At 51.1% G+C, this 17,908-nt stretch overlaps 1 pseudogene; it reads left to right on the top strand.

Annotated features, from left to right (window-relative positions):
* LOC8028456 overlaps nt 1-13,658 on the top strand; it is a 51,589-nt pseudogene extending 37,931 nt beyond the window's left edge.
* The last annotated feature ends 4,250 nt before the right edge of the window (nt 13,659-17,908 follow it).

A 17,908-nucleotide genomic window follows, 5' to 3' on the forward strand; every position in this document is an offset into this window, starting at 1 on the left:
TAAGCCACAATTAAGGCCTGTTCACACTCTCAGAAAAAAAGGTGTATTAGTACACCCCTTGTCCCATATAATGCACCCCAAAACTTCAATTCGACGTACAGCGCCACATAATCGAACAGGCGGCCCCAAAGTTTACGAGGAGCTGGATAGCCGTGTGGTACAACTTATTAAGATAGCTGATGTACGTGTTAATGACTATGAAAAAGATTATCGGAGTTTTCTTGGCCGTACTGCAGAAGCTCCGTGTCTTCTTTCTTTGGTCTTTGATACGTACTTTAGCAATTTAATAAGTTATGTCGCACCGTTATCAAGCCCCTCGTAAAGTTTGGTGCCGTCTGTTCGACCGTCTGTTCGACTGTACGTCGAAATGAAGTTTTGGGGTGTATTATATGGGAGAAAGGGTGTATGTAAGGTGATACCCCTTTTTTTAGAGTGCACACATACAGTGAAGCGCTAAGTTAGAACTACGTGAGCGCTCCAAGGAGCGCTCATGTGGCGCTTCCAGCGCGTGACTTCGTTCTAATATAGCGCGTGGTTAGCGCTTTAGTAGCGCCTTGTTAGCGCTCCAATAGCGCCGTGTTAGCGCTCCAGTAGCGCCTTGTTAGCGCTTTAGTAGCGCCGTGTTAGCGCGTCATTAGCGCTTCTTGTACCGTAGTGCTGCGGATTAGCAGTTGCACTGCGGTTTCGGTTCCTGTGGTTGGGTGTGCATCAGCAGCACCATGGCGGACATGTGGGATGCTGAAATAGAAATACGACAAATGTTCTTACATACGCGATCAGTGCATATCGGTGTGGACGGCTTAACGCCCAAAAGAGCCTTCTGGGTGCACGAAATTTTCGCCACCGAGATACCGACGGGTACCCGGCGAACCTTGTTCCTGGGCTAAGGGACCGAGACACAGATCTCTTTCGAAGGGCATTATTTTTACCTGCGTGTCCTTGAAACCAGCTTCACACATATCGAATTGAAAGCTATGATGTCGTACCCAATCAATTAGTCGCTCAGATTCCATGACTTTGGGTCGCCTTCCCGACCATCTGCTTAGAGAGCGGCTCTTTTACCGCTCATTCACACTGGAAGCGGATCCGCGTTCGCAAAGCGGTTGCGAACACGGTTGTATAAAGATTCAGTGCAATTGCACGCGCACTCACTGACATCAAGTGCGCGTGCTATTGTACTGGATATTTATACAACTGCGTTCGCAACCGCTTTGCGAACGCGGATCCGCTTCCAGTGCGAATGAGCGGTTAGTTTCTCTTCTTTTAATGCCAAAGGGAAAACAACAACCAAGGAGTCGCCGTGCACGCGCTATTCCGCAACAGCAAGCACGGCACAAGGGGCGTGAGAGCGCTAACAGAGCGCTTACAAAGCGCTTCTGAAGCACTAACAGAGCGCTACATCACACGCCAGGAAGCGCCACATCAGCGCTCCTTCAAGCGCTCACGTAGCGCTAACTTAGCGCTCCGCTGTATGTGTGAACCGACCTTAATTTTCCTTGAGATCCGATTGCCTGATTGCATATCAATTAGGTTACATCACAAGGTGCACAATGGTATCCGGGGGTTTGTGCTGTACGTGCCAAAAACTAGACGTTTACTACATAACGCCCTACCTTTTGAATCAGTACCTACAATCATTACGAAGTTTATAAAAAAGAGGCGAAATCATTGCGAGCCAGTGGTATCTCACGGCCATAATTTTTTTTCGAAGTGTCTAGCGTTACGTCCGACGTAACCCAAGTTACGCCCAAATCTTCGCCTTCTCTAGGTTCACGGGGGAGAGAGAGAGGATGGCGGGGGGGGGGGGGGGGGGGGGGGGGAGGGGAGGGTTAGGTATACGCTTTTCAGTGCTCCGTCCGGACGTAACGCTAGTCACAGCGTAATTTTTTACCTAAAGCCGGGGGCACTCTGCTTATATATCATACAAAAGACAGTCCTCATACAGATTCAAACCCGAGTCATCGCGAGATCAGTACTTCGAATGCCGCATGGCAATAGGTTCAGGGAGTAACTTGGCACGCGACATTTGAACCACGTGTTTGCAGACTGCCTTTTGTATGATGTTTAAGCAGTGTGACGCCGGGTTAAAACCGGGGTCACACTGATTATAAATCATACAAAAGACAGTCTGTAAAGAGATTCGAACGAGAGTCACCACAAGATCCGTGTTTTTAATGCTACATGGCAACGCCTTTAAGGAGAACCTTGGCACACGACATTTGAACCACAGGTATCGTAGTGACTGATATCTGCAGACTGTCTTTTCTATGATGCATAAGCCGTGTGACCCCGGTCTAAAAATCCTTCTAGTACAAGCAAACACAGCAATATGACCCTCATAAATTGCGTAATAAATAACGAAAAAAAAAATTAAAAGGACTAAACGAGGGCTGCGCTTTGATAGCATCAAACGTTGTGCTCAGGCTCAAAAAGTTACGCCAAACAACGTGCGGAGGTTAAAAAAAAAAAAAAAGAAACAAGTGCAGCATGATTATTTTTATTTAGGAAAATCCGGATTGTTTTATCTACATAGCCATTTTTCTTCTGGAGTTTTATACGCAGTACAGAGCGCAATCAAATATATCAAAAGGCGCGCTTGTAGCGCTAGCCGCCCCATGTCCAGATGAAAATTTCAAATTCAGTAGGCATCACAACTTGTCTATCTACTTCGCCAGAGCAGCTTTTCACCGTTCTGCAACAAAACACAACATTTTGTTTAAGTAGAAGCTGCAGGAATTCGACGTAACACGACTTTTTCAAGGAATCTTCTCCATACTGAAACCACTGAGACAACGAATTGGATAGCTGGGTTGAGAGCGCCTTCCCACGGAGAGACGCCTCCTTTTTTTACGCTTACGCTCTGTTATACTCCGACGTAACGCGCGCGCAAGCGAACGCTGGCCGAAGTCGGCTACGTCACGTCAGTCACGCCGCGCAGGTCAAAAATTCATTAGGGTCATAGCAGAAAGGGCAAAAGAGAAAAAAATGCACTCCCCCTCTCACCCCGCATATCGTCCGCTCCGCCGAGTGGGCTGTAGCTAGCGTCCGGCTGGCGTGCAAACTCTGTTTAAAATCGCGTCATTTTGGAACTTTCAAGCGCAGATGCGCAGATTTTGGTATGTCAGTTGTCGTGTAATATTATGCTAGGTAAAAACACTCACAGGGTCCAATGGCGGTCTTACCTGCGTGCAAATAAAAAAAAAAATAGGGAAAACTGTGTCAGATTGGCCGGTCTCTTTGGTGAAAAGTAAATCCGGTTGCTGTACCTTTTCTTACTATACAAAAGTTTGTACTGGTGTAGGCCTTTAGCGATCATAAGTGGAAGTCTGAAATGATAAATAAAACGTGCTCTCCTGCCGCAATACAAGCAGTAGTTGAGCGTAGTACTGCCGGCTGACTCAACTGCTATTTAAGTAACAGGAAAAAGATATGCTAGTTGATCATTTAGCAAAATAGAACAACGGAGAGCTATAGGCTGATTTTGGAGTAGCCACAACTATTCTAAGAACGCGAACCACTTCACAACGGCAGCCACGAGCGAGAGTTCGATGTTCGGTAGAGCCCGCCGATACAGCCCAAAGATGGAGAACGGCAACCTCCCGGTTTGTCGTCTGCTAGCGGAGTCGGGCGCGTGCCCTCTCTCTCGTTTTACCCCGCCGAACCCGCTGAACTTCCCGGATGTGTGGAGAGGGCGCTGCGGTGGAACAAAATGGTGCCGCCCAGAGAGCGCTAAATGAAATGAGCGGGCACCATTTTATTCCGGTCGTCTGCCAGCGTCAGGAGCCCAGAGTGGCGTAGCTGCAGGGGTAGCTCTTGTTTAGCCACATCTGTGACTCATCAAAACTATACACCAACTCAACCCTCCTACGTCACGCCGTGGTGGTGGCGCGCCGGACGCACCTCCGGTCTGGGGCGGTGGGCAGAAGTCGCCGTGCCAGACATGCATTCCTGTGTTCCTTTGGAAGAAACGAGACAAAAGACCTGCCTTCTCGTCAAAAGGCTGCGATGGGGGCTGTACCAAGAGAGTCTGGAAATGTACGGAGATCAGTTTTCATGTGTTTATGCACCCTCCGTTCGTCCGAGAACGTGGATGATAGCCGTGAAAAAGGCAAACCAGACGCTGTTGAACTACGATTGCGTGTGCTGGCCACAATTTGTGGTCGCCAGATGTATTCGCTTTGTTCTAACATGAACGAGGGAAAACCCCCAAGCTGTCCGGACCACCCACGGGTTCAGTGCGTCTTCAAATTCACACGGCCGCCTGATCGTTCGAACTTTCGTCTGCTCTTTCAAAGTTGTCTGCTTTTTGTCGTCTACTCGTTCAAACAAAAGCGGCCCGTAGACCAAACTTTGACCCGGTGATTGCAATAAGAAGTAATTGCAGGCCTCAAAAGGCTTAAGTAGGCTCGGTGTAAACAGTAGATACAAGATGTTAATTATTGGTACCGGTGGCCATCACCTACTTGTTACGCTTGGTCTGTTCCCGCTTCCGATTTTCAATATCGACGTCGATCATTGCCGCTACCTCTTACACTTTTGCAGCACGAGCGACGTCGCGACCGAAAATAGCTACAAGAATCTCTTCATGGTTTTGGCGTCCATTTCTACAGCGTTCATGCGAATGAATCGCCGCTCGTCAAATTATCTACGGAAAGTTTAGCGGCGTAACGAGCCTTGATAATTTCGCTCAGGCGATTCAAGTGGTAAGACATTGCGATGAGGACGTAGAATCGACAACTCCAACGGGAAAAAGAGTATGCAGACTCACACAGACGCCTACAACGTGACATTCGAATGGTTTGTTGACGCGGGACGCGGCGCTTCTTGCCCGTACTCCATTGCGCGTGCGTTCGAACTGTCGTCTGCTCTTTCAAACTTGGCTGCTTTTTGTCGTCAGCTCGTTCAAACGACAGCGGCCCGTAAACCAAACGTTGGCCCGGTAATTGCGATAAGAACTAAGTGCAGGCCTCAAAACACGTTTGAAGCTTGGTTGGGGTAAGTCGGCTAAGTGTAAACAGATACAAGAAGTTGTTGATCATTGTTACCAGTGGCCATCACCGACTTGTAATGCCCGATTCTACTTGCGGTTTTCAGTATCGATGTCCACCATCTCAGCTACGGTCCACGCTTTTGCAGTCCGAGCGACGTCGCGACTTAAAATAGCGAGCAGAATCTTATCGTGGGAGTCAGGCTTTAGCGGCCATTCTGCGGCGTCCACGTGAAATGAATCGCCGCACGTCACATTATTCACGCAAAGTTTTACCTCGATAGTTTTGCTGAAGCCGCTCAAGTAGTCAGACATTGTTAGGAGGACGTAGAATCAAGAATTTCAACGCGAAAAAGAGCACGGGGACTCCCACCGACGCCGACAACAACGCAATTCAATGGTTTGTTTATGGGCGACGGCGGGCTTCTTGCCCACCATCCACCTCGCTTGCGCGGCGCCGGTGGCGTCCGCTAGGGGCGCTCCGGTTTGCTTGTAAACATGAGCGGCGCGCGTCGGTGAGCCGCCAGCGCGGCGCATGCGCAGAATCTGGCTACGAGGGCGCGTTTCCTGCGAGAGTGCGCCATTTCCGGTTCCTTTTCGTTTCGAATAGCAGGCGAGAATTCTCGCGCTTCTTGAGCGCCGAGTTCGAGCGATGGCGTGGACGTACCTTGCCCGACGAAAACTCGCGCTTGCACTGTTGGTGCGCCGCCTGCGCCGCAAGCGTAGGCGGTCAATGTACATACGGTACATCTTTGACAAGCGCACGGTCTACGGTACTCAAGCTTCCTTGTGTCGTAGACACACGGGTGAGGACGAATTCTCTCGATGAGCTTCTCCACGACCGAGTCGGATTCTTCGAACATGGCGCCACACGCAGTAGTACTCCCGTCGTCTGCTATTGCTCGTATTCGCCGCGCTGCCCGCGCGAGGGCTGCCGGGAGCCAGCGCGTGATGCATCCTAATCCGGCGTCGCCGGCGCGGCCGGCGCGGAATACGGCATGCTCCATTTTGGCGTCGAGGCGGTCAGACGGCGTCGAACGCCGCCGGTCGCGTCGGTTACGCCACGACGCCGGAGTATAGAGCGTCGGGTTTTCGCCGACGTAACGTCGCTGTGACGCGCTCGCGCGCGCTAACGCGTTACGTCGGAGTATAAAGGCTCTGTTACATTCCGACGTAACGCGTGCGCGCGTGCGAGCGCGTCACAGCGACGTCACGTCGGCGAAAACCCGACGCTCTACACTCCGGCGTCATGGCGTAACCGGCGCGACCGGCGGCGTTCGACGCAGCCTGACCGCCTCGACGCCAAAATGGAGCATGTCGTATTCCGCGCCGGCCGCGCCAGCGACGTCGGACCAGGATGCATCACGCGCTGGCTCCCGGTAGCCCTCGCGGCGAATACGACCAATAGCAGACGACGGGAGGACCACCCCGTGTGGCGTCATGTTTGAAGAATCGGACGTCTCGGGTTGTCGAGAAGCTGATCGAGGGAATTCGTCCTCACCCGAGTGTCTACGACTCGAGGAGGCCTGACTACCGTAGACCGTGCGCTTGTCAAAGATGTACCGGATGTACATTGACCACCTACGCTTGCGGCGCAGGCGGTGCACCATCAGTGCAAGCCCGAGTTTTTGTCGTGCAAGGTACGTCCACGCCATCGCTCGAACTCGGCGATCAAGAAGCGCGAGAATTCTCGTCAGCTATTCGAAACGAAAAGGAACCGGAAATGGCGCACTCTCGCAGGAAACGCCCCTTGTAGCCAGATTCTGCGCATGCGCCGCGCTGGCGGCCCACCGACGCGCGCCGCGGAAGTCGCCAGGGCCGCCGGAGTCTAGAGTGGGCGAATTTTTGACGCGCGCGGCGTGACTGACGTGACGTAGCCGACTTCGGCCAGCGTTCTCTTGCGCGCGCGTTACGTCGGAGTATAACAGAGCCTTAACAGAGCCTTAAGGCTCTGTTATACTCCGACGTAACGCGCGCGCAAGCGAACGCTGGCCGAAGTCGGCTACGTCACGTCGGTCACGCCGCGCGCGTCGAAAATTCGACCTCTCTATACACCAACTCAACTCTCCTACGTCACGCCGCGGTGGTGGCGCGCCGGACGCACTTCCGGTCTGGGGCGGTGGGCAGAAGCCGCCGTGCCAGACATGCATTCCTGTGTTCCTTCGGAAGAAACGAGACAAAAAACCTGCCTTCTCGTCAAAATGCTGCGATGTGGGCTTTACCAAGAGAGTCTGGAAAGGTTTGAAGATCAGTTTTCATGTGTTTTTGCACCCTCCGTTCTTCCGAGAACGTGGATAGCAGCCGTGAAAAGAGCAAACCAGACGCTATCGAACTACGATTGCGTGTGCGGGCCACAATTTGTGGTCGCCAGATGTATTTGCTTTGTTCCAACATGAACGAGAGAAAACCCCCAAGTTGTCCGGACCACCCACGGATTCAGTGCCTCTTCAAATTCACACGGCCGCCTGATCGTTCGAACTTTCGTCTGCTCTTTCGAACTTGTCTGCTTTTTGTCGTCTGCTCGTTCAAACAAAAGCGGCCCGTAGACCAAACTTTGACCCGGTGATTGCAATAAGAAGTAATTGCAGGCCTCAAAAGTTGTTTACACCGTAGGCTCGGTGTAAACAGTCGATACAAGATGTTAATTATTGGTACCGGTGGCCATCGCCTACTTGTTACGCTTGGTCTGTTCCCGCTTCCGATTTTCAGTATCGACGTCGATCATCGCCGCTACCTTCTACACTTTTGCAGCACGAGCGACGTCGCGACCGAAAATAGCTACAAGAATTTCATCATGGTTTTGGCGTCCATTCTGCAGCGTTCATGCGAATGAATCGCCGCACTTCAAATTATTTACGGAAAGTTAAGCGGCGTAACGAGCCTTGATAATTTCGCTCAGGCGATTGAAGTGGTAAGACATTGCGATGACGACGTAGAATCGACAATTCCAACGCGAAAAAAAGTATGCAGACTCACACAGACGCCGACAACGTGACATTCGAATGGTTTGCTGACGCGGGACGCGGTGCTTCTTGCCCGTACTCCATTGCTCGTGCGTTCGAACTGTCGTCTGCTCTTTCAAACTTGGCTGCTTTTTGTCGTCAGTTCGTTCAAACGACAGCGGCCCGTAAACCAAACGTTGACCCGGCAATTGCGATAAGAACTAAGTGCAGGCCTCAAAAACATGTTTGAAGGTTGGTTGGGGTAAGTCGGCTAAGTGTAAACAGATACAAGAAGTTGTTGATCATTGTTACCAGTGGCCATCACCGACTTGTAATGCCCGATTCTACTTGCGGTTTTCAGTATCGATATCCACCATCTCAGCTACGGCCCACGCTTTTGCAGTCCGAGCGACGTCGCGACTGAAAATAGCGAGCGGAATCTCATCGTGGGAGTCAGGCTTTAGCGCCCATTCTGCGGCGTCCACGTGAAATGAATCGCCCCACGTAACATTATTCACGCAAAGTTTTGCCTCGATAGTTTTGCTGAAGCCGCTCAAGTAGTCAGGCATTGTTAGGAGGACGTAAAATCAACAATTCCAACGCGAAAAAGAGCACGGGGACTTTCACCGACGCCGACAACAACGCAATTCAATGGTTTGTTTATGGGCGACGGCGGGCTTCTTGCCCACCATCCACCGCGCATGCGCGGCGCCGGCGGCGTCCGCTAGGGGCGCTCCGGTTTGTTTGTAAACATGAGTTGGTGTATACTCCGGCGGCCCTGGCGACTCCCGCGGCGCGCGTCGGTGGGTCGCCAGCGCGGCGCATGCGCGGAATCTGGCTACGAGGGCACGTTTCCTGTGAGAGTGCGCCACTTCCGGTTCCTTTTTGTTTCAAATAGCAGACAAAAATGCTCGCGCTTCTTGGGCGCCAAGTTCGAGCGAAGGCGTCGACGTACCTTGCACGACGAAAACTCGCGCTTGCACTGTTGGTGCACCACCTGCGCCGCAAGCGTAGGCGGTCAATGTACATACGGTACATCTTTGTCAAGCGCACGGTCTACGGTACTCAAGCTTCCTCGTGTCGTAGACACACGGGTGAGGACGAATTCCCTCGATCAGATTCTCGACGACCGAGTCCGATTCTTCAAACATGACGCCATACGGAGTGGTGCTCCTGTCGTCTGCTTTGCTCGTATTCGCCGCGCTGCCCGCGCGAGGGCTACTGGGAGCCAGCGCGTGATGCATCCTGGTCCGGCGTCGCTGACGCGGCCGGCGCGGAATACGGCATGCTCCATTTTGGTGCCGAGGCGGTTATGCTGCGTCGAACGCCGCCGGTCGCGTCGGTTACGCCAAGACGCCGGAGTATAGAGCGTCGGGTTTTCGCCGACGTGGCGTCGCTGTGACGCGCTCGCACGCGCGCACGCGTTACGTCGGAGTATAACAGAGCCTTTAATCAGAGCCTTTACGCTCTCTCCGCACAAATGGATCCGGACGGAGAAGCGCGCGTTGGCGCGCTTCGGGATCTCGGAGGTAATGGTTCGTCATTGTTTCATCGGATCCTCTGGGCGTGTACTGGACACGAGGGCTGCGTCATTGTTCGACGTGGACTCGGATCCAGTCACACTCCTCGTGCCCAAGGAATGGCGGCGACCGATCATTTGTTCAATGGGGTTTCGAAAACGCTTCATTATCTCCGGTGCACGCTTTAAACGGCAACTCCGCTCAATTCCGAAAAATTTGGGCTTCCATGTGATTCACATTCACAAAGCGCTACTAAACAACTCTACGTCTTCGGATTCGCGAAATGTGGAATAATATTTGTGTAATCCTAATTTAAACATCAGCAGATACCGAAACCGAAACTTCGGTTGCGTCAGGCAACATTGGTCTCGGGTCGTCAGAGTCATGGCACGTCACGTCGAACCACGTGGTCTTGTGACGTTCGGGGAGGGAAGGGGGGGGGGGGGGGGCGAGGGACAGGACACGGGACGCGAGCAGGTCGCTTCGCATGGCGTGGACGGTGATGGCCCGGGGGCGAGGGGGAAGGGGAGAAGACGAAAGAGGAGAAAAGGAGCGGAGAAACAGACCGATAAGCGCGCAGGGCAGCGCATCCCAGGCGCATCTGTGTTACGGTGATCACGTGAACGCCCGGTCAGCCAACACCGGGAGGAGAAACTCATGACGTCATCGTTCAATTTCGCTCTGAGAAGTAAAAACAAACAAAACGTGAGAATGACGTATGCATGCCTCTGACGTAGTGGCTCAACGTTGGTCGCTCCATCTCCGTGGCATTGACTGCGCTGGTGATTGCGCCTCGCGCCGCACGCTAGAGTTGGCAGATTTCGGCGACTTGGCTCGCTTGAAGGTTTGCTGGCCAGTTTATTAAATATATAGACGGAATTAGATCGTAATATTTGACATGGGGTCTTCCTATATGATACTGAAGAGGGCTACATAGTTTTCTAAATATCAAAAATGAAGCGCAGTTGCCCTTTAAGGATGCTCGAACCATGTAGGCGTAGTACATTTGTGCACTTCGAACACGTCCGCAGAAGGTTTTTGTGTAACCAATGTGTCGGGACCTTCATACAAGGAAGAAACGCGTCTCCGACAGTGTCTACAGTCTGACTTCTGTACAATGTATGAACAGTGGGATCGCGGCTTTAGAGCGCAAACACGCCGGTTGGAGGCACCTTTCGGGGGCACCTTGACTTCGGGCGACCTGCTAACAAACCGTTTGTCCGTTGCAGGTGGAAATTTGTCCCACCTTGGCGAGCAGGATGGTTTCGACATGTGGAAGGCGCTCTCGGAGGGCACCAAGTCACCTCGCGAAGAAATGCTCCTCAACATCGACCCGGTCCTCAACACGTCTTCCCTCCGGTACAAGAACCACAAGGTTGTGCTCGGCACGTACCACAATGGATCCTTCGATCATCGCTTTAAGACGACCGGACGACGGCGTCCTGTCAACGACCTGGACTTCCTGACGAAGCGGTCAAGGGCAGCTGACGTGTTACGTCGTCTCTACCGTACCGTTGACCTTGAATTTCCAGCTGGTTGGAGACGGAGGGCGACAGTGCGATGCGGAGAGTGCAACCTAGCGAAGGACAACGTAAAACCATCGAGCCCGCCTTACTTGTTCGACGTGGTGGCGGATCCTTGCGAGTTGAACAACCTCGCTGCGGAACATCCAGAAGTAAGTATCGGTCTCAGTCACCGTTTAACAATAGGGCTTCTGGCGGACGTGTTCGGCCAGTGCCACCTAGAAGAAAGCCTGTGCGATACGTCATCGTTAGTGATCGAATTCTTCTCGCAGTCTGGACCGTTTATAATGACACAATCGTTGTTTCCGCCGGTGCGTTGTCCTTTTTTTAGTTCAGAGCAGTACCCAGGTACCACGGCAGAGAAACGCCCAGCTTGGCACGAGCCATGGCGGTGCAGGGGTCCTAACTTGGGCCTATTCTAGTTTTCCTTAAAGGCGTTAGTTAGTGCCAGTGCCAGTGTACCTTTCTTTTACGTTTGTACGCCTTTTCTCTCGCTCGCCACGTAAAATCCAAAGTGCCAAACTTAATCCAAATATGTAAAGTACGAACAGAGGAAAGAGTGTAGCCTAAATGCGGCCTTATTTGTCAATTAGTAGTCATGTGCGTATAGTGAATTTTGAGTTCGAAGCGAATTCGACGCGAATAGTGGTTCTCAGCGAATACTTTCGAATCGATATCGCATAGTTTCTCCAAGTCGTTCACTACCCTGTACAATGCCTAAACGAAAATTTAACTGAACTCGTGCAGCTGTTCGAAACCTTTCACTTGGCCACTTTCAAGCTCAGTCAATTTTATTATAACTATAATTATGAACTATGGCATTTATGAACGATGAGATTTATTACTATTAAATATTATTAATATTAATATTAAATATTATCGCAATTATTTTTTCTTCAATATTAATCATGGCTAAAAAAAAACGATAACGAATGATGTGCCCAGGTTATCAAGAAATCGCAGCCTAAAGGCCTGTCCAAACAGGGCACATCAGAAATCGTAAGGGGGAGCGACTCCGGCACAAATCGTGAAAAAAAGCGTCCAGCAGTCCGGCAGTCCAACGTCTGAACACCACCGAGCCAACATCTCGATTTTCCTCCTCGCTTCCCCCGCTTGTTTGGGACGTCGGTGTTCGTCAGGCTTGACGTCACACGCCACCTGCCAATGCTGTCCATCTGTTTTGTCGGGCCCTGGTATCCTGGGCCGTGTTCCAAAATTTACTCGATATTACTCCCGGGTAAGGATTTTGTACCTTTGCGTTCGAAAACCTTACCGCGTCCAGCGTCGCTCTATCTGTGTTATCACGTGACAAGACCCATTGGAGTCGCTCGGATCTATTTGGGTAAGATGTCGAACATAGACCTTCCCTTTCCCGTTTTGGGGACCTGAAGAGAAGCGGAGGCCTTGAGCGATTGACCGACAGCCAACAGAGTTTGTGAGTGGCTGTCCGGACCCACGAGATGAGCATGCTTAAGATCCCCGTGGAGGACACGGGCAAAATTTCACGACCTTCCGGCAAAAAAAAAAAAAAATGAAAGCCGTTTACGGAAAAAAATGAAAGCCCTGTAACGCCGAATTAGAGCGTAGTTCTTGAGGAGGAGGAGGGAAGGGTACTGAGGGGAAGGTATACCCTTCCTCCCTCCTCCTCACGTCCTCATCCCGTCTGCTACTGCTCCCTCCGAGCGGCGAGCCGTCGCCTCACGAGGGTCACGTGACCTCACGGGGGTCATGTGACGATGACATTGACGTCATTGTGATGACGTCATCAGTAACGTCATCGTGATGATGTTATCATCACTGATGACGTCCTCAGTGACGTCATCGTCATCGTGACTGGGGATGTCATCAGTGACATCACGGGTCGCATAATGCACCGCGCGGTTACGACGACGGCGACGCCGCTGAAGCCGGAGACGCGCGCCTAAGAGCTGCGCTCTAAAAAAGGGCGGTAGCGGGCCGCCGCACGACTTACGTCGGAATCGTGTCCCCTCGCGATTGTTGAAGTATCCTGTATTGGACTTTTGCACAATCGCGATGGGTTAGCGCCGTCCAGTGCGCTCCTCACCGAGCACTACGGGGGAATAATAGCCGCCAAGGCCGTGAGCTCGGCGGGTATTGCTTTTCCGTAGTGCATATGGGCCCGGTGAGAAGCGCACTCAATGGGGCTAACCCGCCGCAATCAATAATTCGAAAAGAACCAATATCACGGTTCATCTCTAAAACCAATATTGAATAGCGTAGTATTTGGAACTACTAATAAGAATTCGAATAGTCGCACAACACTAGCAATTAGGCTCAAAGTGGCCTCAAGAAAAACTGAAAAATCAAAAGTAAAGGCACTTGTGTGGCGATTTAGGGCTTAGAGACCCAGACTCTAGCCAAAACAAGAGGAAGTTTGGCTCAACCTTTGTTAGTTTCTTTTGCATTTTTTAGGGCCTTTACCTTTTATATGAAAACCAAATTTTATCCCAAAAAACTGTGTTATCCGGGGAATCACTCATTCAGGTCGTACGTAACGCGTAAAATTTAGTGGAACTTGATTTTTAAACTTCCGCAGATTTTGCGCCAACTTTTGAAGAGACTAGAAGACTACGCCACGACTGCCGTGGACCCCGAAAACGTCTACGAAACGGATGCGAGGTCTTTCCCGGAGCGTCACAACGGCACATGGGCTCCGTGGCTGTGAATATCCGCTGACGCCGTCCAGTACACTCTATATAACCAAGCTAATGCATAATTTGCAATAGACCAGTTAAAGAAACCATAAGACGATTTGGAGCTTCACTTTACCGAAATAAAAAATATTCTTGCGTATTCCAGTTAAGGTTGAGGCAGTTTTAACCCAAAGTTGCGCTCGCGTGCCCAAAAATTAGTTTAACAGATCCAGCAGAAATCAGACCGGGACCTATGACCACGACGCCCTAGACCGCGAAAAAAAGCCAATCTTTGCGTGACGTAGAGCCTGACATCAATTGAGGCTCGTGAGGCGACTGGTCAAAATGAACAGAGTCCACTGGTAGATTTCTGCGGCATTTTGGGGTCTTGGAGGCTACTGTGTATTTCGCACAAAGAAATGGTTAGCGCCGACTTGTTTGCGGGTGCATAATAAAACAATTAGTAAGAAATTATATTTCGTTGCAAACCATTAGCTGGTGTAGAGACTGTCGGTCAAGGACGTTTAAATGCCTCGCTGTCGGCAGGGTGTATTAGAAGGGGAGGAAAGCGCGGCCCTTTCCCGTAGGTCGGTGTGGTCCCTCTGCGCGTTGATGCCACTAGGGTTAAATTTGGCGCTGTACCTAGGGGCGCTGTACGCGGTCGAGTTGCTACGTGGTGCACTAGAACACCTTGCCCCTTCTAGAACCCTACTAGAACACCTTGTACGTGGCTTCTGAAGCAGGCTTACGGTCGCATCAGTGTTTCCTCGGCTTTCTCGTGGTGGTATGCCATGCGATCCACGAAAATGAAGAAAACGCAACGCTGGTGCTTCGTGTCAGGGTGAGATGGAGAATACAAGTGGTGTGGGGATCAGCTATTCCTTTTTCGAGCACCGAGAAACCCCGACGTGCTTCAGAAGTGGGCCCTCGCAATCCACAGGGCAGACGAAAGCTGTCGAAAAAAACTCCGCCGTATGCGAAAGGCATTTTGACGACAGGTGGGTATGTCTGTGCACCGCCTCGCGCTAATAAAGTGCAAACCGCTGCAATTGCTTAAAAAAAGCAAAAGTGCGACGTTGACAGCACTCACGAAAAATAATACCCCAAATGTTAGAATAGGCCGATGTAACCAGCAGCTGCAAAACAGGCAAGAAAGAGCAGCCGCCGTGCTTTTGCTCGTTGCATTTCCCGAGACGTTTACAGCGGCGCTCTCCAAGGCGCCAGCATGCGACATCCCCGCTTACCAAGCCTCGGCCTTCGCTTTACAACCACCCGTTCTAGAACACCTTACTGTCGGTGCATGATCATGGAGTCTCCTGTGCAGGAAACAGTTGGCTTCATTACACGACAGGTGTGTGCTGCACGCATAGTTGGCTCCACCACGCGAAAGCCACGGGTACTACTTGTCCTCTCCTTTTCCATGGCCACTGCTCGGAGGCGACAGGCGTTCTGTAACTATATAGACCTTTTTCACGAGGGTGCCGCCATCTTGAAATGTCCTCACTTCCAGTATGGGCGAAAACATCGTTTTGCCGTCGCCACGCCAATATAATGCATTTAGGAGATAAGCGTTACCGTCACCCATTCTCGTTCTGTCTCCCCTCTATTTTTTTACTATTTGCAGGTTGAAACGTTTTAATATTTTTTCCTCACCCATACCGGATATGTCTTCTTGGCGGTCGGGGGCGAGAGTAAGCAGAAAAGGTCTATAGCAGGCGCTGGTAAAACTGATGGCGGCCACGTTAAGCCTATCCGGATGTTTTGTCTTACTTGGTACGTAAGAGCGACACGCAACAATTCTCTTCGTAACGCAATAGCTCCTCTCGGAAAGCGATTGGCAATAACCGATGTCGACAGAAAAGTAGTTCCATACACACATCGATATCTAAAGCCCGGGACAAGAAGAAATAATGTAACGAACGACTGGAAACGAGATTGTGGGCGCAGGAAAGCTAGTGAATATTAGGAAACATAATAAAACCAAAGACATGGAAACAAAAATAACAGACGGTATTGTGCACGCACTTTTTGTTTCCTTGACCCCGGTTTTATTATGTAGCATAACGGACAAGACGTCGCCTTTTCCGTTGTTTTAGTTCTCCCTCTCTGATGGTTTAGATTTCGATGCTTCCTAACCAGCTCGCCAGCATGCATGTTATCGCTCCTTGCAATCTATTCAGACAGTAGCAATTCTAAAGCGGGTTTCACATGCAGAGATTCCACGGCCAAAATCGCTGCCGCTAGCGACGCGGCGGCGCGGATCGCGAGGTTTCATTTCACATGAGCGTTTTCTGCCGTTGCGATGGGCCAATATCGCTAGCACCAAGCAGATGCGCACAGTCGGTTACAACGGCTTCTTACAATAATTTTAATGCCTTAGTTTTCAGTTTCCCCTTTAATGGACCTTTACCGAGAAGCGTTCTGCGCACGCGCGAGCGCCCGATGCCAAGCGGCGGAAGTCGGAACGAAAAATCGAGGAAAATCGGAAGGAGGCTGCGTATCAGCGAGTAGAACACGTAACTGCAGCATATATATATAATTGTGTTACACAAAAAAAGAAAGCCGACGGAAAGGAAAACACGACGTTTGGGTGGACGCCACGGATGCCCCTCTTTAAAGTGGGGTTGGGCAGGCGCCGCTGCTCAGAGAGCGAAGAAACTGGTAGCGTAGCTCCCATTATCGATTGGTAGCGCAGGTAGGTCACTTCCTCGATTGTTAGTTCGTGCAGCCACCGCCTGGTGCCGTCGGTGTGTGGAAAAAGGTCCATTTAACCTTAATAAAAAATAAACGTATAGAATACCAAATAAAACCTTAATATTATTATTTTTTTTTAATTTTGTTGTTGCGGAGGATGAAACCTGGGATCTTCTTCGGCAGCGTCACGGGCAGCGCCTTCCTCGGACTTGAAGACTCCAAATGATATGGCCGACCCGAGCCTCCTGGACGGCGTTGGACTAGTTGGTACTTCCGAAATGGGGGTATGTGGTCATGATCCGGAGTACGTCCGTCTACGCGAACTGGAAGAGTACCCTTTGGTCCCATGGTTCCTAAATTCTTCGAGATGCGCGTCCCAAAGAACCCGACGCTTGGACACTTCACTGATCCGCAGTAAATTGAACTGGGCGCGATGCATTTGTTTTACTTGGCGCGACGATCTCTGTTGGAAAAGACACGTCAATGTTGCCGAGTTCTTCTTTTGTTATTCGCACTAGCGCTCGCACAAGCCGCTTCCGATTAGCGTCTCTTGCGATCGCTACACTTGGTACTCAAACGAGGAAAGTAAAAATAAAAGAGCCGTTTAATTCATTGAGAAAGCGAATTCCGAGGAAAGGGACAGCCGAACCCCCTCCTCCCTAATCCCCATCTCCTGATGAGTTCCGACGCGACTGCTGAAGCAAAGAAGCTCGGCCCGCCGGAAAAAAGGAACCGCAAACCAGTCGCTTGCCTACCTTCTCTGCTTGTCGTCTGCTTCAGGAGCGCGAAAACGCCGCCGCCCTATGCGCCAGCTTTCCCGCAATGTTTCGCCTCCTGTCATGTGACTTCTCGCCACGCTGTGAGTGGCATGCGCGGAAGCTGCCGCTCTGCCGCGGCGAAAAGTTTCCAACCAGTGGAACCGTGCCGCTCAGCCGCTGCGGCTGGCCTGAGCGCCGCGACGGCAGAAATCGCGTCGCTCTGGGGCCAACATCGCTGCATGTAAAACCCACTTTACTGCGTTGCGTCGACAAACGTGCGCGAGTCACCGGGTTTTCAGTGCTCTGTGCGAAACTTTGCAACCAATTCGAGGAGTAGCTTGGCAAGCTGCATACGCATCACGAATGTCGGGGTTACTGGCAGTCTCAACGAACGCCCTCGACCCCGAAAGCGCCGCTACAACTCACCACGCCATCGATGCTCATGACCACTAACTTCTACCGAAACCGACAGGTCATTGTCGACACCCCCTCCATTTCAGGAGAGGTTGTACGGCGGAAAAACGAAATGTCAGCTTCTGCTTCGTTGATTTATTTTACACGGAATAATAAGCATAATAAAATTGCATAAAAAGATTAAGCATATTGCGAGGTCCCTACAGTAAAAACACGCCCCCTTTCCAAGAGACATACAAACAAAATCATCTTCATGGTTCCTTTTATAGTAACACATCAAATAAATACTTGTTACATTAGTAACGGTGCTGAATCGCTGGGGTCCTATTGCGAAGCCGGATATCATGGCCGATGCCACATTTCTACTTGCGAAGGAAGCACGAGCCATTGCAAGCCCGCAAGATGTGCATTTCGCG

Source organism: Ixodes scapularis, unplaced genomic scaffold, assembly GCF_016920785.2.
Source record: "Ixodes scapularis isolate PalLabHiFi unplaced genomic scaffold, ASM1692078v2 PGA_scaffold11__112_contigs__length_91849675, whole genome shotgun sequence".
In the NCBI taxonomy this organism is placed as follows: Eukaryota; Metazoa; Arthropoda; class Arachnida; order Ixodida; family Ixodidae; genus Ixodes; species Ixodes scapularis.